The sequence below is a fragment of the Podarcis raffonei genome, chromosome 10 (assembly GCF_027172205.1).
Source record: "Podarcis raffonei isolate rPodRaf1 chromosome 10, rPodRaf1.pri, whole genome shotgun sequence".
In the NCBI taxonomy this organism is placed as follows: domain Eukaryota; kingdom Metazoa; phylum Chordata; class Lepidosauria; order Squamata; family Lacertidae; genus Podarcis; species Podarcis raffonei.
The window spans coordinates 11,126,785-11,153,151 of NC_070611.1; the positions used below are offsets into that span (position 1 = coordinate 11,126,785).

At 44.8% G+C, this 26,367-nt stretch overlaps 1 long non-coding RNA gene across 1 annotated transcript in view; it reads left to right on the forward strand.

Annotated features, from left to right (window-relative positions):
* The first annotated feature begins 2,213 nt into the window (after positions 1-2,213).
* LOC128422315 (uncharacterized) overlaps positions 2,214-26,367 on the forward strand; it is a 47,766-nt gene continuing 23,612 nt past the window's right edge. Inside the window, exons 1-2 of the long non-coding RNA XR_008332473.1 lie at positions 2,214-2,341; positions 2,642-2,769. This is a non-coding gene — a long non-coding RNA (uncharacterized LOC128422315). The remainder of the gene's footprint in view (positions 2,342-2,641; positions 2,770-26,367) is intronic.

The following is a 26,367-nucleotide window of genomic DNA, read 5'->3' on the forward strand; positions in this document are numbered from 1 at the left end:
ATTCTTGCAGCTGACCACATTTTTTTCCTCCTTACAAACAGCACCTCTGTTACATCTTATAAATATAAATCCATTTCACGTGTGTAGTCCTTCATATACATTGTTGTTTCAGACCTGGTGTGCTGGGAGAATTCATTACTATCTTCCCTTGTTCAGTTCTTTGCAGTGTTTATCTGGATGGGACAAGGGCTCATTCTATTCCTTCCACTGTTTACTGACTAGCGCAGGGGTTGGCAACCTAAGGCCCATGGGCTGGAAGCGGCTCACGGAGGCAATTTAACTGACCCACGAGCCACCCCCGAACCGAGCCACTCGCTCAACGAGCCTCCATGCGCTGCGCCAAATCAGTGCAGCGCAGTGCAGGGACTCTCCCGCGGCTCCGGAAATAGCTTCTGCGCATGCCCAGACGCCGGAAATCACGTCTGCGCATGTCCGTGGTGCTGGAAATTGCTTCTGCGCTTGCCCAGACGCCAAAAATCGCTTCTGCGCAGGCGCAATTTTCAGCGTCTGGGCATGTACAGAAGCAATTTCCAGTGCCATGGACATGCGCAGACGTAATTTCTGGCGTCGGGCTGCGCCAGTCCAGCCCATGGAGGATCTCAGCAGGAGTGATCCGGGCCATGCCCAGTAAGCCTTGCTGACCCCTGGACTAGTGTATGAGCTGCGGCCATAAATAACTCACATGTCCAGTCTCCGCCATTAAAATTCTACTCCGGAGTTCTTCCTCGGCACACAGTTGAAAGCAAAATCTCTTCTCAAATTCGACCTCTTGCCAGATCGAAAGAGCCAAGATTAGACATGGATGCACAAAACATTTTAAAAAATAAATCAAAGACTGCTTGAGCTCTGATCCACCTTTTTTTCTTCCCGCCCAGGGCAGCCCTGCCCTCTGCCTGCCCCTCAGAACCAGCGGGTCATGCAGGGTTGGGCCTCAGCAGTGGCAGCCACTGCTCCTCCTTGCTACCTGCTGCCCAAGGGAAGAGGCCCACAGCAGTGGCCACGGAGAGGCCACAGAGAGGCCATGCTGGAGGATGATTCCTCACGGCCACCACTCATCCTCCTCTCTGAGCTTGTTGGCGGTGGCTCTGGCAGGGGAAATATTTGTTTATTTACTTTATTTTGTATACCACCCTTCATCACAAGATCTCAGGGCAGATCGCAGGGACATTCCGGGATCAAATCAGAAACCATAATTGCTTTCTCAGTTCCGGGACTGTCCCTGCAAAACTGGGAGGGTGTGGGATACATGGAGTCAAGAAACACAGCATATATTTCTCACTGCAATGTTCCTGGAAATCTACCTTCTCACTGCCCCAACTGTGTAGCCAGCTACATTTTATCAGTTTCTTGCTATTCTCCTAATAGATCGGTGCATGAAACAGTTGATTATTTGGCAATATTTGAATATATGTTTTTAAGCTGGTCAGATCCCAGCGAACCCTATGCAAGTCTGATCTCTTGTTGACCCCTTTTGGTTTCCGCATGTGACAGGAAGCACATCTCTTTCTCAATGTGCATCCTTTCCCCCAGCAATATGAATAGCAGGACCATATGTTGAAATAAAGGAAGCTTGTCCATATTATTCCCTCTGTGATAGCTAATATGCCTACCCTTTCCAATGCGCTCTCTCTCTCTCTCTCTCTCTCTCTCTCATAGTTTTATATTCTGCTAATTGCTTCCAGCCCTTTAGGGGGTTGTCATGAAGATGTACAAAGCGCTGATAGCTTAACTGTTAATTAATGTGGTAGAATAACGGTTGAGGTGAGGCACCAAACTGTCAGAAAGAAGAGGTTAAGTTGGGTGCATAAAAGCCACAAGAAGGTAAAGACGGGGCAGTTATCACTCCTGATTTATGGCTTCATCTTCAGAAAAACGAACGGCACTGCCGGATTTCAAACATGAAGCAATCAAAATGCCTAAGCTCATCACACAGTTGCTTCCTAAATGAGGGTACTGACTCTTCCTGGCGCCACAAGAGGGCAAAAGAGGGCACCGCCACTGCCACTGTCCTGCGTGCTCCACTTTTGGGGGCAGCAGAGGCTTTCTGGAGGGCGATTGGGGCCCGAAGGGGGTGCAGGGGACAGGCAGTGGCGCCTTGGCAGGCCTCCCCAGCAGCCCAGAAAGTCGGCCTATGTGAAGAAATTGAGACTAGGCCGAGTAGATTAGGCCTGGCCTTGCTTTGGCCCCGCCCCCAACCCAGCTGGCCAATCGGCTGCATCCAGCAGGTGAGGCGAAGGCAAGGCCAGGCCTAGTCTACTTGGCCTAGTCTCATTTTCCTCACACAGGCCAACTTCTGGGACCCAGGAAGCCCAGCGCCGGGTCCCAAACCACCTCTCAGAGGGTAGGGCAGTAATTGTTCTTGATAATTTTGCCGCCCACCCCCCCTCCGCGATGGCACCTGGGGCAGGCCGCCCCCCCTTTGTTCGCCCCCAAAGGCAGACTGGATTCTCCGGATATTTCCCTTTTCTTCCCCATGAAACAACAATCACACCATCTTGCAAACGGTTAAAAAAACAAGATTTACTCGCTCAGAATACTGGCTGAAGAGTAACGGGTGCAGCAGCTTTAAGGCAGGCTTAACATGGTAATTCAGTTACCAAGACCTACCTTAATACAGTTTTTTTTTTTTTTTAATTATTAGATTTTCCACCTTAATACAGTTTAAAATGGGGTCTGAGAACTGGCATGCAGATTGTTCTTCACATTTCTGGTTCGGTGATCCGATGAAGAAGAGGAAGAGAAGAAATGGGCTGGGATGTGCCCAGGCAGGTAAGAGAATATATCTGTTTCTCTCACAGAGTTCTCTCTAGCAAATTTACAAGAAAACTATCATGTGCCTATCGAGCAAAACACGAATCGTTGGTTTGTCTGCATTGTAAATATCCCACAATATCTAGATGCTTCTGGGGAAATTAAGATTGTGAGCGACTGGGTTCTTTGCAGTACCCCCAGCTGCTTTGGGGGCGAAAGAAAAGATTTTTTAAATAATTAAAAGGGATGATCTTGGGTTGGCACAAAAGACCCAGGATTTAGCCTTTCTGGGCCCTTACGGTTGCCCCCTCTCTTAAGACAATTTCCTTTCTAAAGCTTAGGGAAAGCCTATCTCTGGCTGGCTTGGGAGCTATCAAATTGTATGTGGGAACTATGGTAGATCACATCTATTGCGTATAATCCATTTCACTAATAAATAATACAGAGCTCCACATGGTTCTCCAGAATGAATTATGCTGTAGTATCAGAAGCTATTTCCCCAAAGGTCATTTAACAAACTGTTGAAATAAGCATCTGCAGCCGAGTGGATGAATTTCATGCAATTTGCAATTGCACAAATACGAATTAGAGTTGTTTGTCAAAGGGACTGGCTACTCAGAAACGGGCTATTCAAAAACGATTTGTGAATCTGAAAAGCAGGGATTGCTTTTGGTCTAAGTTAAGGAAATCATTGAAAACCAGCAGCCACCTCTTGCAGGATCTGTGCCTAGGGAAATGCATAGAGCATGATCTGGTTCACATGAAGCACTTTTAAATCTCACTGATTTCCGTGGGGGAGAGGGACTGTAATTGCTTCACCTTGGCTAGGCAATAATTTTCTGCACCAGATTTCCTTTCCAGTGACAGTCCTGGATTTAAAGAAGCCGCCCTGGTTTCTTACTTGATCCTAGACTTTTCCACAGGACGTCCCTATTTTCATCTGAGAAATGTTGGAGAGTTATCTGACCCCTGAGCCATCTAATGGCAGCCCTCTATACAGAAATTTGTTAATGGTCAATGTTTTATTATGCTTTTATGTATGTTGGAAGCTGCCCAAAGTGGCTGGGGAAACCCAGTCAAATGAGTGGGGTATAAACAGTAAAATAATAATAATAATAATAATAATAATAATAATAATAATAATAATAATATTTATTTAAATAGGACATCCCTATTTTCATTGGAGGAGTGTTGGAGGGTATGGGTTTCTTTGGGAGAACTCAAACAAAAAACAGTAAAGGACATGGGTGGCGCTGTGGTCTAAACCACTGAGCCTCTTGGACTTGCTGATCAGAAGGTCAGCGGTTTGAATCCTCCAAAGGAGTGAGCTCCTGTTGCTCGGTCCCAGGTCCTGCCAACCTACAAGTTCAAAAGCACACCAGTGGAAGTAGATAAATAGGCACCGCTGCGGCAGGAAGGTAAACAGCGTTTTCACTCCATCTGGCTTCTGTCACGGTGCCCCGTTGCTCCAGAAGTGGTTTAGTCATGCTGGCCACATGACCCAGAAAGCTGTCTGTGGACAAACACCGGCTCCCTTGGCCTGAAAGTGAGATGAATGCTGCAACCCCATAGTTGCCTTTGACTGGACTTAACTGTCCAGGTGTCCTTTACTCCCCCCCCCTTACTCAAATCAGATTTTGCTAGTGCTTCCTTTGCCTTACAACATAGTTTTTGCATATAGAAATATATACAGTGGTACCTCAGGTTACATATGCTTCAGGTTACAGACTCCGCTAACCCAGAAATAGTGCTTCAGGTTAAGAACTTTGCTTCAGGATGAGAACAGAAATTGTGCTCCGGCGGCGCGGCAGCAGCGGGAGGCCCCATTAGCTAAAGTGGTGCTTCAGGTTAAGAACAGTTTCAGGTTAAGTACGGACCTCCGGAACGAATTAAGTACTTAACCCGAGGTACCACTGTATCATCTTCTTTGGCGATCCCTCGTAGCCGAGTAAGATTGTCTTCCATAAACATGGTTTTAACAATGAGTCCGTAAGTGACGGCGGAGGCCAATTCTGGATCCACACATCCTTCCACAGTGGGGTTTCCAGGCGGAAGTTGATCACGGTGTGGATTTGCCAAGCGTGCCTTCCTCTTAGCACGTTTCTCCCTTGCGTCCTGAATTCGAGTGTTTTCAAAGCCCATGACACCTTTGGTAAAGGCTGTTCTCCAATTGGAAGGCTTGCATGCCAGTGTTTCCCTGTTTTTTAAGATTTGCCTTGAGAGAGTCTTTAAACCTCTTTTGTTGACCACCAGCATTACACTTTCCATTTTTAAGTTTAGAATAGAGTAGTTGCTTTGGAAGACGATAATCAGGCATCCGCACAATATGACCAGTCCAACAAAGTTGATGTTGAAGAATCTTTGCTTCAACACTGGTGATCTTTGCTTCTTCCAATACACTGATATTAGTTTGCCTGTCTTCCCAAGTGATGTGTAAAGTTTTTTGGAGATACTGTTGATGGAATCTTTCAAGGAGTTGGAGATGATGTTTATAAGTGGTTCATGTTTCACAAGCATATAGTATACCCTGAGGTGCACATATAGAAATATCTATATATACCCTGAGGAAATTTGCCTTTTTGGTGTAGGGATCAAAAAATCGTCAAGAACCAAAAAATGCCACTGGCCTCTTTATGTAACAGAAGGTGCATTGTCACAGAAATGACATCTGTAGTGTATCAAATTCCAAGCCACTGCCCTAATGTGTCATTAACATTCAGATGCCTGCATTGTGTAGTCTTTTAGAAACGGGGGCGAGGGGGGGCTGAAACAATCCAATCTTTAAGGCTACATTTGGAGCACTGTGCTCTGTAATAACTTGTGCTTTTCAAAACCCCTTTCCCCACTCAGTCCAAAGGGGGTGGTGAAGGCTGTTGTTTGAGCCACAGCTGCTCTGATATTTTGAGAAAAATGAAAAGTGCCATTATGGTTAAAATGCTGTGAGATCAGCATTCTTTTCCCCCATGCACACACTCACATCCCCATTGTACATTTCGGGTTTTTTTATATATATAAGGTCTGCTCTGTTTTCCTGGCTAGTAATTATATAGGATTGCCAGGTGACTCAAATTTTAATGGGTTTTCTTTCCTCGTGTTTACTCCTCACTTGGTTTAGGTTTAAGTTACAGGGGAAACATTCGAAACAATGGAAATTAAAATAAAACAATGGAAATTAAAATAATTTTCAGGAACACAACAGTTCCTGGTTGTTACACTGCCTTTTGCTTTGCTCACAGCAACTAGCCTTATAGTACAGAAGGCAAAATGAGGTATAAATTTGAGAATAAGGACTAAGAAATAAGGAGCAGTCAACTATGCATGTGTGTGTGTGTATGCGCATGGCGTTTGGGTGGTTTGTCGCAGCCTTTTCTGTTCTGCTGCCAACCAGATGTTTTTGATTCCAACTCCCAGCAACCCCAGTCACTATGGTCATGATGGGAGTTGATTTCCAAACAGCTGGATGGCACCATACTAGGAAGGCAGGGAGAGGTGGATTTTCCCATTGATCAAGTGAAATCGCGTACCCAAAATCTTGCCCCCACCTTATCATCACTTCTTTAATCTGTTCTTCTTTAAGTTCCCATTCAAGTAATAAATTATACATTTTTGACAAATTAATTTGGAATTATTTAGAAGTTCTAGATGGAGTTTTGCTTCTTCTTTTTAAAAGCCAATTTTATTATCGGAATTAAATTTATCATATAGTTGATGATATTGTAACCAAGTAGTATAAACCTGTTGGAGTTCTTCATACGGTTTCAATTTTAATTGTCCTTGTTCTTCTTTTAAAAGTTGTTTATACGTAACTCCAATTTTGTTCATGTTTTTCTTTTTATTGAGATAATTTCAGATTCAATTGTTTTTGCCTCATCTCCAAAAGGGCTATATTGTCCAACATTTCTTCTTGCGTTTTATTAATTTCTATGACCTCTCCTCCAACCCGTTCTGTCTCCCTCTTTGTCTCCTTCAATTCTTTCTTTGTGCGTTTCACTGAGTCTTCCACAGCCTTGGATCTCACTGCAAGGTCTTTTACTTTGCCTGACAATTCCCCCACGACTGCTTCTAGTTTTTTATCTAATGTTTCCTGTACCTCCAATAATTTTTTCTCCATATATTGTTCATTCCGTTTAAATTCTTTCCTTATTTCCACCATTAAACTTTCATAGTCTCTGATCTCCTTCCCCTCCTTCCCTTTCTCCTGCCTAGAGGGACGTCTTTCCCCTGGGGTGCCTATTCCCTTTTCCTCATTTTCCCCAGACATGATGTTTATTTTGCCCCAAAATACTATTTGGGTCTTAAATTGTCCTGTGTAATTTTCTGACAACCTCCAGGGGTCGTAAGTCCAAGCTTTCTATTTTTACGTCCAATTCCCTCCCGTCCCACACGATGGCAGCAAACACAGAAATGACCTTTCCTTCACTACACTCACTTTCGTTTTCTTTGTTTATTACACCGTCGCGTCCAAAGAAAGCCCACAAGAAACAAAGAGCAGAAAAACCAAACTACTGTATATGAGGAATAATAATAATAGTAACAATAATAATAAACAATAATAAATTTTATTTATACCCCACCCTCCCTAGCCAAGGATGGACCGGGGCGGCTAACAGCCAATAATAAAAGCAAGTTGAATGAATACAACTGAAAAAACAAGATATAAATACATTAAAACATTAAAAGGAAGGTATTTGTAATCCAATTTGCATTCTTCTTTTTCCGTCGCTTGTCGGCTTAATTCACTGGTGACCTCTGAAAAGCACCACAAACTCCAGCAACAATAGCGAACAGGGTTTCCAATGTCTTCCTCCTCACGAAACAATGCTGGTAAGGGGGTGAATTTTAGAAGTCCCAGCGCCAAAATCTCCTTCTCCAACACTGTCTTAAATCACCCAACAAAGCCCACTTATTGGCTTAGTCCACTGGAAGCCTCAAGAAAACGCCACGTACTCCAAAAGCAATAAGGAACGGGCTTTCCAGTGTCTTCCTCCTCACGAAGTAATTCCTTGCTCCTCCTGCAACCTTCCGCCATATGCCATCTTCTCCCAGCTGCCGGGATGGACTCTCTTTCTGCGCCCCGCAGTTCTCCAAATTTTAATAAGTTCACTTTTGATGCAATGGTCCAATAGACTCCGCCAATTACAATTCCAAATTTGTTTTTAATTTTTGGAAGCTCGCCGCTTTCATTAGAAGCCTGAGACTGTGCAGCGCGGGGTTAGAGCTCCTCCCCTTTGTGCCCAGAGTTGGATCCTGTCTCCGGGTTTATTCAAGATCTTCGACAATGATGTCCTCTGGAAGAGAATGAAAGAGAGAGATTGAATTAACAGCCTCTCTCAACAACGCCTGCCAAACAATACCCAAACCCAAGGGTTCAACCACCTCAGCTTTTGTAGCTGGAGTCAGTCAGGGCCCTGCCTACTGAGGCGAAGTGAAAAAGGCCTGCAAGGCACAGCAAGAAGGCCTGGGAGGTCTTTCTCAGGAATGAACCATAAGGCTACTAAGTGAAAAGTCCCCAAGGTGTGGAGATTCGTTTACCTTCCTTAGGTGCTGGCCGAACACGGGACCGGTGCCGGGCCATTGCCTTCTGCAGAGGAAAGAGAAAGCTGGATGAGACGCCTTTTGTGAAACTACAAAACCCACCATTGACAGGTGCAAGGGAGCCCACAAGGAGGCCCAAGCCAGGAAAGAGTGGCCTCCCTCAGGCCTGGGCCCAATCCCTTGCCCCAGAGGACCTCCATGGGCCCTGCAGCCTCCTGGGCAGAGGTGGAAGGGCAGCACCAGGGAAGAGGGCAGGACATGCCTCTGGCATCATCCTGACACATGCCACATTAGCTGCATTAGTTGCCTTTTGGAGGGTGGGCGTGGAAAGATTCAGAGACTGCAGAATTGGGGGCAAAGACCATAGTCAGCAGGCAGAGGGTCTGGGGGATCCACTCCCTCCTCTTTTGTTTCCCCCAGTACTAACCTCAAGTTCCGGGAAGATCTGGGATAACTTTGTCACAGCTGCAACAAGAGAAGGACATGGGGACAGGTTAGTTCGTCCCTTTGCAGCTTCCAAGATTGTTGCAATAATCTTCTCCTTGATTTCCCTGCTTCTACATTCCTCCTACAGGGGTGGCAAACCCCAGGCCTTGGGGGCCAATCTTGGCCTGCAGCCCCCCAAATGCGGCTCACAAGAGAATGTGGCCCTCTAGCTGACCACCGTCCCCCTGCCCTGTCCTATCAGCTGCCTCGGCCTCCTGCCAGATCCAGCAGTCTGGCTCTTTCGACTTCTTTTCTTACTAGCTTCCCCTCCCCCACAAATCCTATACCCTGAGCTGCCCCCCCTAGCCTATTCCTGCCCTGCCCTTCCGAAAATGGCGCGGGGGGGTTTACTTCCTCACCTGGAGTCTCAGAAGACTCCTCCTTGTGGTCCAGCACGGCCACTTTATTGTTCTTTTTTATGCTCGTGAAGGTCCTCAGTCTCCTGAGCCTAGAAGAGGTGATGCAGAACAGAAATACCTTTAGCCTAATAGAGAATTGCCAGCACATCCCTCCCAATTCCTTCCCTCTTTCTGCAGTTGAATGAACTGTAGGACTTCATAACTCCTGCAAAGGGGCAGCCAAGAGCATTCAGGGCTTGGAGAGAAAGGAGGTACCAGCTCCTGCCATTCCAGGACCGAGAGAGCCTGGCTACCCTAGTTCAGGCCCTGATTGCTTCAAGACTGGATTACTGCCATGCACTGTACGTGGGGAAGCCCAGCCAGATGAGCGGGGTATAAAGAAATTATTATTATTATTATTATTATTATTATTATTATTATTATTATTATTATGCTTGACCTGGAAGCTGCAATTAGTGCAAGATGCTGCAGCGTGAGTGCTTACAGGAACAAGGCCTTGTCAACATACAACACCTACATTGTTTTACCTTCTTGTAAACAGCTTCACCGACAACCTTTCAGTGTATGGCCAGTAACTCCCATATACAAACCCCTTTAAGAGGGGACCCTGGAATCGCCACTGTGGGGGGTGTCACCACTTCAGCCCCCCCCCATTTAGGGAAGATAGACTCAAGGATTCTGCGGGCAGTGCAGCTGTCCCATTCAGGGACCGAGCCTGCAACCTTGGCATTATCAGCACCACGTGATAATGAGCCTACGGGAATTGTTCTGGGGAGAAGGAGATGGGGCAAAGAATAGGATGGGGCCCCACAAACTTACCATTCTGTCCCGCGAAGTAAAAGTCCGCTTATTTTGCCTTCCTCCAGGATTCCTGGTACTGAGCGCATTGCCTCCTATTCAAACAGTCCCTGCCTCCCTGCAGGGCTGATTGGCAAAAAAAACCAAAAAAGAAAGAACAACCCAAAAACAAAAACAAATTAAAATAAAAAATTAAAACAATTAAAATCAGATCTTAAAAATCAAATGAATAAAATAACAGCCAAAATGAGAAAATCAAAATCAAAGAATCAAAAACCCAAACCAAAGCCTTTAAATCTCCTGCTCTCCAACCTCTCTACTGCTCCTCACTAACCCACAATGGACACCTGTAGTTGGTGGCTTTTAAGGGAGAAGCAGGAGATGTCACAAAGGAGGGCAGGTCATTGTTCCCACGGCAACCCACCCACCTGGACCCTGGGCCAAACTTGCCCCCCCCCCAATGTTTCTTCAGAAGTTGGAAGCACCTGCTGTTCCGTCTGCAGGTGAATCTTCTCTTTTGGAGTTCATGTTTTTATATCAGATCATTCTTCATTCAGCCCCATTTCCAAAGGGAGACAATCCCAATGTCCCTTGAAATGCAGTAGAAGACTCCCAAGTCTAGGGGTGTCCATAGCACAGGATTAGACAATCTGCTTTGCATTATCCCCATCCTCACGGATAATCCTGGATGACCTCTCCAGGTGGGGCAGAGAATGTTCCCTGTCTGAAACCCGGGAGAGATGCTGCCGGTCAGTGTAGACGATGCTGAGGTGGATGGGTCAATGCCTGACACTGTCCAAGGCAGTTTCCTATGAATATTCCTCTTAAGTCATTTACCCTGAAGACAAGCATGCTAACTTCTCCACAAGACCAACAATCAATTTCTTCATTTAGAAGACAATATGGAAAAGTACCTGATTTATATACAACAATGCAAGTACAAAAATATGGAATAGGAGAGGATTCTGACCTCTGTAATGAAGCAATAGGCAAAGGGTCCTGAAGCAGAGCAATTGGATCGGGCATCTGTCAGGGATTCTTCAGCTGTGATTCCTGCATTGCAGGGGGTTGGGCTAGATGGCCTTTGGTGTGGCCCCCAGTTCCACTGTATTGGGTCCTGTTATATTTATGCACCATCACTTTTCTATATGCCTGCTTCAGTCCTTGAAGACCTAGTTCATTCACCCTTCAAAAGCATGTCTTTAATGTGGTACCTCGTCGAAGGTGCACACCTCATTCCTGGCATTTATCTACCCTGTGCACACTACAAACACATTTGTACTACAAACAACAACAACATAAACAAGCAGCAAACCACCAATCCTGCATTGAACATATATAATTTTCATTAAATTTTCTGTTTTGCAATTTAGTATAGTCATTTAAACAACCTTAAAATAGCAATGACTTCCCTTCTTTTCTTTCCATGGTTCATTTTACATAACATAAATCCTTGCAAATTTTACATAAACTAAACCATTCAGTATTTACACTGTTGAATTTATCTTAATCCTGCCAGCGTTTTCAGTTGTGCACAGTTATTTCCCATATAGTCAATAAGAGCCAGTGTGGTGTAGTGGTTAAGAGTTGTAGACTCGTAATCTGGTGAACCTGGTTTGCTTCCATGCTCCTCCACATGCAGCTGCTGGGTGACCTTGGGCCAGTCACACTTCTCTGAAGTCTCTCAGCCCCACTCACCTCACAGAGTGTTTGTTGTGGGGGAGGAAGGGAAAGGAGAATGTTAGCCGCTTTAAGACTCCTTAAAGGAAGTGAAAGGCGGGATATCAAATCCAAACGTTTTCCAATCTCTAAACGTATGTTCTTCTTGTTCTCTTATGTTAAGTCTGCAAGCTGCGCATATTCTGTTAACTTAAGTTGCCATTCTTCTTTGGTTGGGACCTCGCTCGTTTTCCATTTTGGGGCTAACAAAACACGGGCCACAATAGTGGCATACATAAATAACCTCTTTTGACACCTGGGAATTTCAGTCTGAATTCTCCCCAACAGAAAGGACTCTTTTTTTTTGGGGGGGGGGAGTACTTTTGAACATTTTTTAAATTCATTATGTATCATTTCCCAATATTCTCTTACACCTTTGCATCTCCAGCACTTATCTAATTCAGACTTATACTGAAGGGACAGGGAAGGTATTCCCTGTATTTTATATTTAAGTAAATTGCTCTGATAAGTTGCTTTTCTAAATTGCTCTGTTAAAATTGCATATTATCCTGCTTTGCTGAATTTGGAAGAGGCCCACTTCCTCTTTCTGCCGGCTAACAGACAGCGAGCAGTGGCTTTGCAAGCTGGGAGCTACTTCCTCTTTCTGCTGGCTAGCAGGGAAGCTCATTTCCTGTTTTTTTCTCTCAGCTAAGTAGAAACTGCAGTACTCTCTGCACATGCTCTCTGATGCAGTAATGCAAGAGAAGAACACACGAACAAGGGAAGGAGGGGCGTTTAGATAGCCATATGCCATATAAGGAAGTAAGCTAAAACTTGCCAGCTGATTGGAGAAGGTTTTGGGGAAGCTTGGGGGAGGGAAGGGTGTTTTCAAGGTATAAGAAAGTTTGCAAATGTGAAATTGGGCGTAGCCAGTCTTTGGAGAGGACTCCACTGGCTGCCTCTGCGCAGATCCCAATAAATCTCTTTTCTCTGACCAAGAAGTCTCTGGAATTGTTTTTCCCCTCTGGCCACGGGGTTGGCGGACCGCTGGACCTCCGGGTACTGCTAATCTAAGGCTTCATTTTGGGGGCTCGTGTCCGGGATGGGTCCCCACCCCACGAAAGGTGGACCGAGGGGCCAGACTCGACCGGGTGAGCAACCAGGACCAGCGCTCGCAATCTCCAGCGCGCACCCTGCCAGTTCGTAGGGGGAGATCGCCACGCTGTGCCTGAGCCGAGACACCCAGTCGAGAGAGAAAAGAGGACGGCCGAAGGAGGGGTCCGCAGCGGAACAGGTAAGCCCAAGGGAAAGGGCGTGGTAGGAAGCCCGATCAGCTTCCTCTGGCTGTGAGCAGTAGAGTGCCGCCAGAAAAGGGATAAAGGGTCTGGCTGTGAGCAGTAGAGTGCCGCCAGAAAAGGAACAAAGGAACTGGCCGTGGCAATAAGGTGCCGCCCCGCCAGACGGGAAAAGGGAAAGGGGAAACAGAGGGAAAATTATTTTGGTGTGTTTTGTGTGTTGCATGTTGGAATTATATTGGGGTGTGTTTTGTGTGTTGCATGTCAGATACTCCAGCGGCTGAATTGTCAAGTGTGGGCCGGGGCTTAGCGTCCCCTTGGCCGAGCGATTGCAGGGCTGTGCATTTCTTAGCAACGAGAGTTCGCCAAGTCACAGTCTGTAGTGGTTGGTGTGTGAAAGGATCTTAAGCCCGGTTAGGAGCGGAGTATCTGAAAAAAATGGGGTCTGGGGCAAGCTAACGTAGTCCTCTGAAATGTTTTTTAACCAACTGGAAAGCAGCTACGAAGCATGATGATTGGGTTCAAATTGAGAAGAGAGAGGATGTGAGGTTGATTGGCCCACCCAAGGAACTAATTGGCCCTTGGAGGGCAGATTTAATTTGCAACTAATCAACCCACTATATCAAAATATCTTGAACGTCCACCCAGACCAGATCCCCTATATTTCTACCTGGAAAATCAATGTAGAAAAGAATCCACCGTGGCTGAAAGCCTGCCGAGGCGACGCCCCACAAAATACAATTTGTGCAGTCTGACCGGCAGGGAAGTCAGAAAAGCCTCCGGTGATATCAGAGCCGGAAGGAGAGGAAGGAGAAGAGGGGGAAGTCATTAAACCGCCGCCACCCTATGCTCCACCAGCTGCCCCTCTAGCGAATCCCCCAGGCCCAGGGCCCCAGGACCAGGGAGGAGCCGGCCCTCAGCCTGAACCCTCCAAGGTTGATGAATTAGAGAGCAAAGAGGAAGAGGATGATGAGGAGTTTATGAAGGGACTAATTGAGTTAGCAAAGAAAGGAAAAAATGTGGACACAGTATCAGACATTGAGATTGCAACAGTATGTACAACCCTGTGCGAAAGAAGTGAATGTTAGTTCCCATTTGTTGGCACAGAAGAAATGGATAGAAGCAGAAACCAGGGCGTCCCTCTATAAGTCCCATAAGGCACAGAAAAAGGGTGGGACTGCAATGATGCCTCTACGCAGAGTGTATGACCCACCAGCCCCCCCAGGACAGGGTGGGGAAGCACCACCATGCACTTATACAGTCCAACATGTGCCTTTTTCAAGTGCTGATGTGTGCAATTGGAGAAATTAGAACCCTACCTTTGAGGAGAACCCAGATGATATTGCCAACGCCCCATTATAAAGGCTGCCTTTGTAGCTCAGGCAGCGTCCAATATTCGCCAAAAGAAAAAATCCAGAAGCATGAGGGGTGCATCGACCATGGGCTGCAATGGATGTTAGAAATAGCTCAAACCACTTACAATCAGAGAGATGAGGAGGCCCAGAGAAAAAAGGAGAAGTATCAAACAAGGAAGTTGACGGCATTACAGGCTACCACACCCACCCCTCAGGAAAGAGGAAGTGCCCGGGGAGGAGGGCGAAGCCGCCTGGGGAGGAATCAGTGCGCCATCTGCCGACAGGAAGGGCACTGGAAGAGAGAATGCCCTATTCTATTATTAGGAAGAGATTTGTTGGTAAAGTTGCAAGCCCAAATTATTTTTAAGCCATCGGGAGAAGCCACATTGTCCACTATGTCATTTGGGGAACTGGTTGTGGAGGCACCCCTGAGGGAGTACTGGCGCCTCATGATAATAAAAGAAGAGGAGGGACCCATCCCCGCCAGTAATGGCAAAGAATATCCCACCAATAATCGTGAAGCCCAAGCCATTTGTCAATCCTGTTGCAGTAAATAAGTATCCCATCCCACGAAGGGCGACTGAAGGAGTGTAGGTGCATCTAGAGCGACTGCTCCAACATAGGATCTTGAGGCAATGCCAATCACAGTGGAACACCCTTTTGTTACCAGTGAAGAAAGGAAGCAGGCTATTATCCTGATACCAGAGGCAAAGAACTGCAGAGAACTCCGTGGCTTTCTGGGGTCTGCAGGATTTTGTAGGATATGGATATTTAATTACAGCATCATTGCCAAGCCTCTACATGAGTCAACCAGAGGAATTGAGAGAGACCCCTTTGTTTGAAGCACAGAACAACAGCAAGCCTTCGTGGATTTGAAGAGGGCACTGCAGCAAGCCCCAGCGCTTGGCATCCCAAATCCTGAGAAACCCTTTATTCTATTCGTGGATGAGGACCAAGGGACGGCGAAAGGGGTTTTGTGCCAAAAATTGGGAAGCTGGCAACAGCCAGTGACATGAAGGGTACCTGAGCGCCTGACGCCTACAGAGCAAGGTTTACCGCCGTGTATGAGAACAGTTGTGGCAGTAGCCACCCTACTGAAGAATATTTTAGCAGGCCTGACCTCAAAGATGAAGCAAACCCCCACTGGCCTTCATGGTTTGTGGATGGAAGCAGCTTTGTTAAGGCTGGACAGCGAAAAGCAGGCTATGCAGTTGTAGCCTTGGAAGACCAAGTGATCGAAGCGCAGCCACTCCCGCCTGGAACGTCGGCCCAGCTGGCATAAATAACAGCGTTCACCAGAGCCTTGTGCTTGGCAAAGGGACAGAAGATAAACATTTATACTCTAAGTATGCCTTTCTGACTTTACATGCCCATGGAGCCTTATGGAAGGAAAGAGGTTTGCTTACCTCCAGAGGAAACCAGGTGGCCCACCCACAAGCCTTATTGAACTTTCTGGATGCTGTATGGGAGCCCAAGGCAGTGGCAGTTATCCATTGTTATGGACACAAAACTGGACTAGGAGGAGTGGCCAGAGGAAACCGACTAGCAGACAGGGTGGCCAAGGAAGCAGCCCGAGAACCAGCTCCCGCGTCAGTTATTGGAGCACTGGTCCCTGGAAGGATCTTGAACACCGCTGATAAGCCAATATACACCAAAAGGAGAGGGACACTGCAGATGCCCAGGGGCTGACCATGTCCAAAGAAGGATGGTACCTTACTCATGATGACAGAATATGGATTCCAGAGTCCCTTTCTCAGCAGATTACTCAGAGATACCATGAGTCCACCTACATGGGACCAGATGCCACAACCAGACAGCTGAAGCAGTGCTTCTACATAGCCCACCTTTATCAACTGGCAGCCCAGATTTCCAGGAAGTGCCCGCTATGTCAAAAGAATAATCCCAGAACCGGACCCTTGGCTCCCCCGGGGATTCAGCATAGTGGAACTGCACCCATGGAAGACCTTGTTGTGGATTTCACTGAATTGCCCCGCTGTGGACTATACCGCTACCTGCTTGTGGCGATCTGCACGTATATAGAATGGGTTGAAGCCTGGCCCACCAGAACTGAAAAGGCATTTGAAGTAACCAGGTGCCTGCTTAGGGAGATCATTCCCCGCTATGGACTACCTAGGTCAATAGGATCTGACAATGGACCAGCTTTTGTCCACTCAGTTTTGCAATAACCCCCCATGCTAGTCAAAATGTGCAGTTTGATAATTATGTGCAGTAATTCTCCCGAGATTTTCTCTCTTTCTAACAGGTGGACCCAGGCCCACTGCTGTTACCTCACCCCTTGGGTCCACCACACTTAAGTGAAGAAGGCTATTTTAGATTGGACAGTTACACCAAATCCTGATGATCCTCTGAAGCTAACCATCTCCAGAAGAGCGCCAGACAACCGCCCTGCTGGACAAGTGGATGGGAGGGACGCCCGCGGGCAGCGTCCCCAACGTAGAGACTTTTTTCCCCAGCAAATTTTAAGGCACCGCCAGGACTTTTGATATTGGGGCCAGAACTCTTTGATATGGTCACTCCGTGTGTCAGGCCTCTGCAAGGGTGGATATATATTCCTGTGGGTATATGTTAATATATGTAGAGGGAGAAGCCCCTTACGGATATAGTATGTTGGGAGGAAATCATGAGAGTATTAAGCATCCACAAGGACAGGTGGGAAAATTGGTTAAGATAATAGGCTCCTCCTCAGAGAGGTGGGACACAACCTCCCAAAAAGCAAGGCAGCTGATAGAGCACGAGTATCAGTGGGCCCTTCAGCAATAAAATAGATATGTCCCAGATAATAATGTCAGCATTTCAGCCACCATTGATCACATGGAAACAATGATAGCCAGGAACCCGCTGAAAACTACAGGAGGTGATCTATGGGGTTGGTTATATTCCTGGCTGCCTCATGGCAGTTGGCTCAGGCATATTGTGGTATTATTAGCAGGGCCGCTGTTAATCCTTCTGCTTTTTTTTTTTTGCTTCTGTATATCCTGCTTCGTGCAATGCTTACAAGGTGTGATGCAAAAAGAATCATGGCCCTTATTGCTCTTCCCCAGGATTATAAACCCGAGAGACCAGGACGAACCTAGGAGATAGGTTGTCCCAAAAGAAGAGGAGGGAATGAAGGGACAGGGAAGGTATTCCCTGTATTTTATATTTAAGTAAATTGCTCTGATAAGTTGCTTTTCTAAATTGCTCTGTTAAAATTGCATATTATCCTGCTTTGCTGAATTTGGAAGAGGCCCACTTCCTCTTTCTGCCGGCTAACAGACAGCGAGCAGTGGCTTTGCAAGCTGGGAGCTACTTCCTCTTTCTGCTGGCTAGCAGGGAAGCTCATTTCCTGTTTTTTTCTCTCAGCTAAGTAGAAACTGCAGTACTCTCTGCACATGCTCTCTGATGCAGTAATGCAAGAGAAGAACACACGAACAAGGGAAGGAGGGGCGTTTAGATAGCCATATGCCATATAAGGAAGTAAGCTAAAACTTGCCAGCTGATTGGAGAAGGTTTTGGGGAAGCTTGGGGGAGGGAAGGGTGTTTTCAAGGTATAAGAAAGTTTGCAAATGTGAAATTGGGCGTAGCCAGTCTTTGGAGAGGACTCCACTGGCTGCCTCTGCGCAGATCCCAATAAATCTCTTTTCTCTGACCAAGAAGTCTCTGGAATTGTTTTTCCCCTCTGGCCACGGGGTTGGCGGACCGCTGGACCTCCGGGTACTGCTAATCTAAGGCTTCAATACATCTTAGCAAGCCTACTCGGAGTTAAATACCATCTGTACATTATTTTCATGTAGTTCTCCTTCAAAGAATAGCATGCTATTAACTTCAAATCACTTTTCCGGAGCTTTCCCAGAGGTTAAAAATCGATATTGTGACCTATATCTATTGCCCAGTGTGTCATTGAGGCTTTTACAAACTGTCTTTTATTTCCCAATCTAATAACAGATTCTACATTTTGGAGAAAAGTTTCTCTTTGTTTTGTAATAGTTCTTTTGAATTTTGAGCTTTGGTCCAGAAAACCATTTTTTCCTATCTAATTTAAACATTTTATGTAACTGATGGTATTGTAACCAATCCGTGACATGGCTCTGTACATTTTCAATGTGTTATAAACATGCAATGCCAGATGCCACTGGAGAGCAAATCAATTTTCTATGCAATTTGTACATAGCGATTTTTTCTTTTCTTACAATGATTTAATTTCTTATCTATAGCGGGGGGGCTTCCATCCCTGGTCTCGCATTCTGCACTAACTTCAGCTTCTGGATCAAGCACAAGGGAAGCCCCATATAGACTGCATGGCAGTAGTCCAGTCCTAATGAGTTGTAATGGTTTTTTTGGGGGGGGGGGGTTGTGATTTTATTAATTTCTTGTAACCAACCTTGGAAGGATTTGTATCCTGAAAGGCGTGGTGATGGCGATGGAAGATAAATGAGAGAAGACAGGATGGCAGCTGAACTTGCATCCTTCTAATTAAAAGGTTTTTGATTGTGATGGATGGAAAACAGTTGGCAATTTCATAGCGATGCCTCTTATCAGAAAGGTGCCGGGAGGAAGATCTGTTCATGTTCTATCAGCAGTGCTGCAGCTTCCGAGACAGGAAAATTTGCCATGCCATATGTATAATCAAATGTGGCATCTGCCTCTGTGTGTGTGTGTAGCTGGTTCACCTCAGCAAGAGAGAGGAAAGGCATATTGTTTTCTTCTCGTTATGAAAGCATTGCCTTTATTATTAAGGTCAAAAAGCAGAATCTTGGAGACAACTGTGCAATAGCTATTTCAGTCTGTCAGTGCCGAAATGAATTGTTTCAAATTAATTACCCTGAAAGCAAGCCATTGGTTGTTTTAGGAGCCAGCATGTTTCATGTCTGCAGTAGGGCCTGAAGTGGGCTTAAAAAATTTGCCACAATTTTTCCTCATTTGTGATATACTGGGGGGGGGGTTAATAGAAAAAAATGACTGAGGAGAAGCAGCCTTGACCCCGTACAAGTGGGAGTCAAGAGAAATCTTACGTGTTCAAGTGTTTAATGCATGCAGGAAATGTATGTGCTCAAAACTGTAAGTGTATGAAAGGCAAGTGCATCTTCCGAAATACAAGTGGGGCCTACAACAAAATGTTGCAGCGTGAAGTGTTTCTGTTGAGGTTTCCACCCACTCTATTCCATTGTCCCTCCTGCCCAACTTTCTGTGTCCCCCTCTCCTTCATCAGTTAGTCAGTATTCCATGGCCGCTAAACCCACATGGTCTTCATTGAGGTGTTGGCAATGTATGGCATTGAGGTATTTAGGGTTTTTCCTCTTAAAAAAGATGTCCTTCCTTCTACCTTTGGGTCTTCTTAACCCTGATGATACCCCCCTTGTGGAGCTGTTTTAGCAATTACATTTAAGTCCTGAACTTTAGGGTTAGATAGAATCAGACTGCTAGAGGTCCTCAGTTCCTCAGAGAATTCTGTTGTTTTTTCCTATCAGAGACAGCCAGCTCTGGTTTATTTTATGTAGTGCAGCTAGGAAATGGATGAATCGGTCCATTTCAGTTCTCTACGTTTCTCATTCTTCCAATCTTCAACTTGCTTACAGTCTGCAGCAATTTCTGATTTGCTTTTTTAACTCTCATGAAGATTCATTACCATTTTGGTGCAAATTTCTCCTAATGAGCACTTCTGTATATGCAGTTAGGCCAACGTGCATATTCCTGCAAGCAATTGCCCATAATGTACATCCTCTATTCTATATTCACAAATATATGCATCACACACACATACTTTAACCTAGTAAGTGGTGCCCCGCAAGACGAATGCCTCGCAAAACGAAAAACGCGCAAGACGAAAGGGTTTTTCGGTTTTTGCGTCGCTTCGCTAGACGATTTTCCCTATGGGCTTGCTTCGCAAGACGAAACGTCTTGCGAGTTCTTGCGAGTTTGTTTCCTTTTTCTTAAAGCCGCTAAGCCGTTAATAGCCGCTAAGCCGCTAATAGCCGTGCTTCGCAAGACGAAAAAACCGCAAGACGAAGAGACTCGCGGAACGGATTAATTTTGTCTTGCGAGGCACCACTGTATATGCATTTTTCAAACTGGAGGGCCGAGTTTGGGGATGCCTGAGATGCCTGATCTAAAGCAATTCAAGTAATTCTGGCCACTGAGGCAGGAGATCCCACAGCCCCTCTTCCTTCAGTAAAAATAAAACAACAATAAGTTAAATTTTCAACAAGTCGCTGTCCTTTAAAGGAACCCTGAATCACAGTCTGCCTAATGGTAGGGCTGTCCCTATAAAAGTTGGTTAACCGCTGCTGATCTTATCCTGGAATGCACAGAAGGATGTTGAGAGTTTAAGGAACTGGGCAAGAGATTCGATTCAGTTTGTATTTCAAGAAGAATCTTTCAAATCCACAGTTTCCAAAACTAGATGAGAACCTGAACTCGGCCATCCTTTGGAATTCACCCTCATCCACATTTTGAAATGCAGTTCCTCTGATCAAACAAGGTTTGCAAAAATACACATAATAGGAAAAGTTTGCATTCCAATGGATCTGTTAGTAACAACAAATTCATACAACATTGCCATATTTTTAGGGAAACTGTTTGCAAAATGTGGACATAGGTTGAAATGGCAGACAAAACCATGTTTATTAGGGTAAATTTTCACTAAAATGCAGATGAATTTATATGAGGAATTTATTTATTTATTTATTTTAAAAAAAAACCCTGCAATTTGCTGTAGAAATGTGAAGAACTAAATTTAAGATTTGGAAAATGAGAAAATAAGAAGCCCCAAATTGGCAGGTCCATCTGTCCCTAACTGGGATTCACTTATGGTTCACCTTGGGGCTACAGTGAAGCCAAAATGGCCCACTCAGCACCTGAATTTGGAAAAGAGATGTAGAACATTTGTCAAAACGCTATGCAATATTCAGGAATTCTGTGGCAGATGAACAGGAGCTCCTTAGCAGACAAATGAGTCTGGAAAAAGAAAGAGACCACTGTTGTAAATAGCGTGTTCCTTCTTGTGGTTTAACCGTGGCATCATCATTAAATATTTTATACACTGCCGTCATACGTCATGTACAAATGGCCACTCTTTTTTCCAATTTAATATCGTCGCTACGGTAAATCAATCTTGACAAGTTTTCTTCAGCTCGGAGGAGATATATGGCTCTCATATGTATTTTTGGAAACTACCAATTACAGCTTGACAGAAGCAGACAGCCTTCCCTCACCGCAGACTGCTGACCAAAGAGCTGCAAGGTTCAGGAGGCAAAAAGAATATTGAACACTTTAAATTGGTTTTGAACTCGGAGCACGTTGAATGGCTTTGTGCTGACATGGCGAGGTCAAAAGGTGTCATGGTCTCTCAATAACTGTGTTCAGATTCTTCCATCTTAGCTCGCGGAAACACAATAAATCACCTGAATATAAGAAAAAAACAACAACCCCAAAAGCCTTTTAGTACAGAATCGGCAAATAAGCAGGAACCTACTGAATCAGTATCATTGTGGTCAGAAAAAGAGAGGAAAAAAACCTTTTCCATTCATCGTGGTTTGCTAAGTTTTTTATTTGAATTCAATGAATTTAATAACAAAATGTGATTATTTTTAAGCATTCTTGCTGTACTTCAGTTTTACTTTAATATCCTTGTTGCTTTACCATCCTCGTTGTGCTCTTCCTGACAACAAGCCTGGAATATAGATCACTGTTATTGCAATGCAAGACAGCTGACACTGAAAGATGGGCATTGCTAGGTATGTTGAGCTTGAACCTGTTGATGCAAGAAAAAAAATAGGTATATAGAAAGGATAAATTCTGGATGCCCAGATCCAAGTTTGGAACAAATACTCTTTGGTGAGAGAACGCCAGCACAGATTTAAAATCACAAAATATGCAACAAAGTAGAAGGTGGAAATAGAGGCTGTTAGACCTTTAAAATATGCATTTCCAAGTGAGTTCCAAAATAGTCCTCTCTTTCCCAAGCATAGTGGGGGGACACCCAGATTTAGTACATTAGAAGTGGTTTACTAACAAACTCTCCAAAGGTCAGATTCATGTGCTTTTCCATACATCAGTCAGAAAGGTTGCACAGGAGGGTAGTAAAACTTAGCATAAGTTCCAAAGTTGTGAAAGTTCCTAAATTATTGGTATAGGAATACAAAAATGGCTAGTGCGAGATATTAGGCTAAACTGGAGCAACCAGCTTAGCCTCTTCACATGGTAAATTTATCAAGTAGACTGAAAGGGGAACAAATGCTCAATTACCTAGTTTCCTCTCAAGGTGCATAGGAGTGGATTTAGCTAAGCCTGTTCAGACAGCTTACTCTATGGTATTAACCCCTTCATGTATTAATTAGAAGTAAGTGTGTTGGTTATATGAGACTGGGTATCCCACAGAACCCACCTCCCCCTGATGGAAAACACAGGGAGACATTAATCTACTGGAATGCAGTTTAGCGTGGTTAGTTTATCTGCCCCCAAGAAGCTTCTATTGAATGAATGTATAATAGCATAGGAAGCAAGTATTAGCGACTTTACTAGACTACTCTGGCAAAATAGTGCATAGCTGCCCAAAGGCAACATAGCAACCACCCCAGGCGTATCAAAGAGGAAATATTCTAAGGGACAACAAAACAAGCCTTGAGCAGATGTTCAGCAAAGGGGGAGATAAATTGGGCTGATTTTGAGATATCTGAAAGCATCTTTCTTGAGAGATTTGTGCAGAAGGAGCAGGAAGTAGAGAAGCAGTGGGGTGAGAACAGGATGCTACTCGGCATTATTTTAATGAGCCATGAACAACCCCCCCCCAACCCTTTTGTTTCCTTAGTTATGGTGCTCATAAGAATTATGAATTATTAGCAGCATTGATTTTATTGTTGCTTTCAGCTGGAAGGATGCTGCAGTGTGATCTATAAACAAAACCATCTGGCTTCCATAAAAATGTGCATTAAATTAAAATAGGATTGAGAAACTAATGGGATTACTCTTCCACATACTGATAGTTGGTATCACAACAAACACTTGTGTGCATTAACAAGAGGAAGTCCTGGCTCACTTGTGTATTTAATTTAACACTCTAATACATGGGTAGGCAAACTAAGGTCTGGGGCCTGATCCGGCCCAATCGCCTTCTAAATCCGGCCCGCGGATGATCTGGGAATCAGCATGTTTTTACATGAGTAGAATGTGTCCTTTTATTTAAAATGCATCTCTGGGTTATTTGTGGGGCATAGGAATTCTTCACATATATTTTTCAAAATATAGTCCGGCCCCCCGCAAGGTCTGAGGGACAGTGGACCGGCCCCCTGCTGAAACATTTTGCTGACCTCTGCCCTAACACATTCACAACCTTAAAGAATATGAGCCCTGTGCTAAAGAAATGAAGGGAAAACCTGGGAGCATGTGAACTTTACACGACACTCCAGAAAACAGAGAGAAATAAAGGGTTTGTCCTCTTCTCCCAGTGCTTTCACTTGGAAAGCTCAATTGGAGCAAACAGCAATTTGGGTTTTCCACGGATTATCCTTTGTTCTGATTTAGAGCTAAAGAGCAGGTTTTCCCTGGGAAAGGAGTGGGATGAGGTGTAGGTGCCCCAGACTCTAAGCTTTTTTTTTTTTTTAAGTCTCTAGCCCTCCTAGAAAGAAAGTTGAAGGGAGAAATACAGTGGTACCTCGGGTTAAGTATTTAATTCGTTCCGGAGGTCCGTACTTAACCTGAAACTGTTCTTAACCTGAAGCACCACTTTAGCTAATGGGGCCTCCCACTGCCACCGCGCCGCCGGAGCACAATTTCTGTTCTCATCCTGAAGCAAAGTTCTTAACCTGAAGCACTATTTCTGGGTTAGCGGAGTCTGTAACCTGAAGCGTATGTATAACCTGAAGCGTATGTAACCTGAGGTACCACTGTATGCAGGTATGTTCTAGATGATTTCTGTGAAGTGTGTGATTTGCCACCTTGTAGATATTTCCTGGAATTGTGGGATGTTGTTCCCTGTTGCTATTATACAGCAACTCTGTGTGTGTGTGTGTGTGTGTGTGTGTGTGTGTGTGTGTGTGTGAGAGAGAGAGAGAGAGAGAGAGAGAGAGAGAGAGAGAGAGATTTACTGTAGGAAGGAAAATCTGAAAACTGCCTTACCTTGGGTTTGTATACGCATTGCACATTATCCATCTCATCTCTATTTCACTTTAGCTGAAGATTTAAAATGGGGGTAGGAGTGGAATGTATTAGGAATACCGAAGGGCCTTCTCTTGTGTGTGTGTTGCTGTTTTGTGCCCAGTCCCTGTGAATCGACACATCTAATTAGCTGACAATGTGAACTGTCTCTGTGGGCTTTGCATCAGTGCATGTTGTGTGCAATGTTTTATTCAGACACTAAACGCTTCCCCCATGGACCATTGAACAAGTGCAGATAATGAGAACTCTGCTTTATAGGGCTGCTTTAAAATGTCTGCCTAGTAAACCCAGGACAGGAAGAATAATGCCGAACTGTGGGAATTGCGAGGTTTACGGCAACCAGAAGACAATTTATGGTTCTTTTTAAATATATAAACAAATAGTTTGTGTAAAGAAAAACAGGACCACCTGATCCATACAAGACAGCAGAGATGAAAGACTCTGTCTTAAAAGAGTTTTGCTAAAAAGTACTGTGAGTCACACAGTTAGGTAATTTTAGACTCTGGACTTAATGCATAATCTCCAACATTTCTCCGATGAAAACAGGGGCGTCCTACTCTATTATTATTATTATTATTATTATTATTATTATTATTATTATTATACCCCATCTATCTGACTGGGTTGCTTCAGCCATCCTGGGTGGCTTCCAAGACATAAAAACATTAAACATTAAAAAAACTTCCCTATACAGGGCTGCCTTCAGATGTCTTCTCAAGGTTGTATAGTTACTTATCTCCTTGGCTTGGGGGTTTGCATGACTCCATACCCTCCAACATTTCTCCGATGAAAATAGGGACGTCGTAAGGAAAAGCAGGACATCCCTGGATCAAATTGAAAGCCAAGACGGCTTCTGTAAATCTGGGATTTCTGTAAACCTGGAAAACAGGGACACTTGGAGGGTCTGTTAATGGTCTTATATGGGGCTCCCTCTTTAGTTGATAATGTGTATTACTCCAAAATGTATTAAGGCAGCTATGCTGAGTTTGGGGGCCTTCCTGCTTGTTCTGCTGAGTTGGGGTTTGGACTTCTGCTGCAAAGTTCTGCACCACTCAGTGAAACAATAGTTCTTGTTGTTGTTTAATATATATGGGGAAGGAAACCTTTGGCCCTCCAGATGCTGTTGGACTCCAAATCCCATCAGCGGCAGCCAGCAAAGCCAACAGTCCAGGACGATGGGAGTTGGAGTCTAGCAACATCTGGGGGTCCACAGTTCCTCCATCACTGCATTTTTGCACATGGCCATTTCTCATCAAATCAGTATACAGAGGTACCTCAGGTTAAGTACTTAATTCGTTCCGGAGGTCTGTACTTAACCTGAAACTGTTCTTAACCTGAAGCACCACTTTAGCTAATGGGGCCTCCTGCTGCCGCTGCGCTGCCGGAGCACGATTTCTGTTCTCATCCTGAAGCAAAGTTCTTAACCTGAAGCACTATTTCTGGATTAGCGGAGTCTGTAACCTGAAGCATATGTAACCTGAAGGGTATGTAACCTGAGGTACCACTGTACATAACTAACTACAAAGCTGCTTGCAGACTGTTGCTCTTTTCAGGTGGAATTCAATCAAGTGCCAACAAATTCAGGTTGTGTAGTTTATAGCTGAATGGAGGGTCTTGCACACGGGTGCAAGCACCCAAAGTTTATACACTGCCTACTTATTTCAAAACGTTGGTATGTCCAATGACCTATCTTCTGGGATTTATATCTGTATTTCAAACTATTTACAAACGCAGAGTGAAAGAGACAGAATGCTGTATCCAAAAGACAGCAGCCGGAGGTAGCTTCATATTTACCTTGAGGTAACTACTGAAATGCCTGGATGATGTTCTCCTTACCCGGCAGTAAATGGGCAGTCGCCCCATGGAAGCAAGACATCCCGTGTGTCAGAACACATTGATGTTTTTGAGATTTGATCATGTCCCTGATTTCCCCCCCCTGAAAATGCAGCACTCTAAAGAGGCCATTTTGGTTTTTTT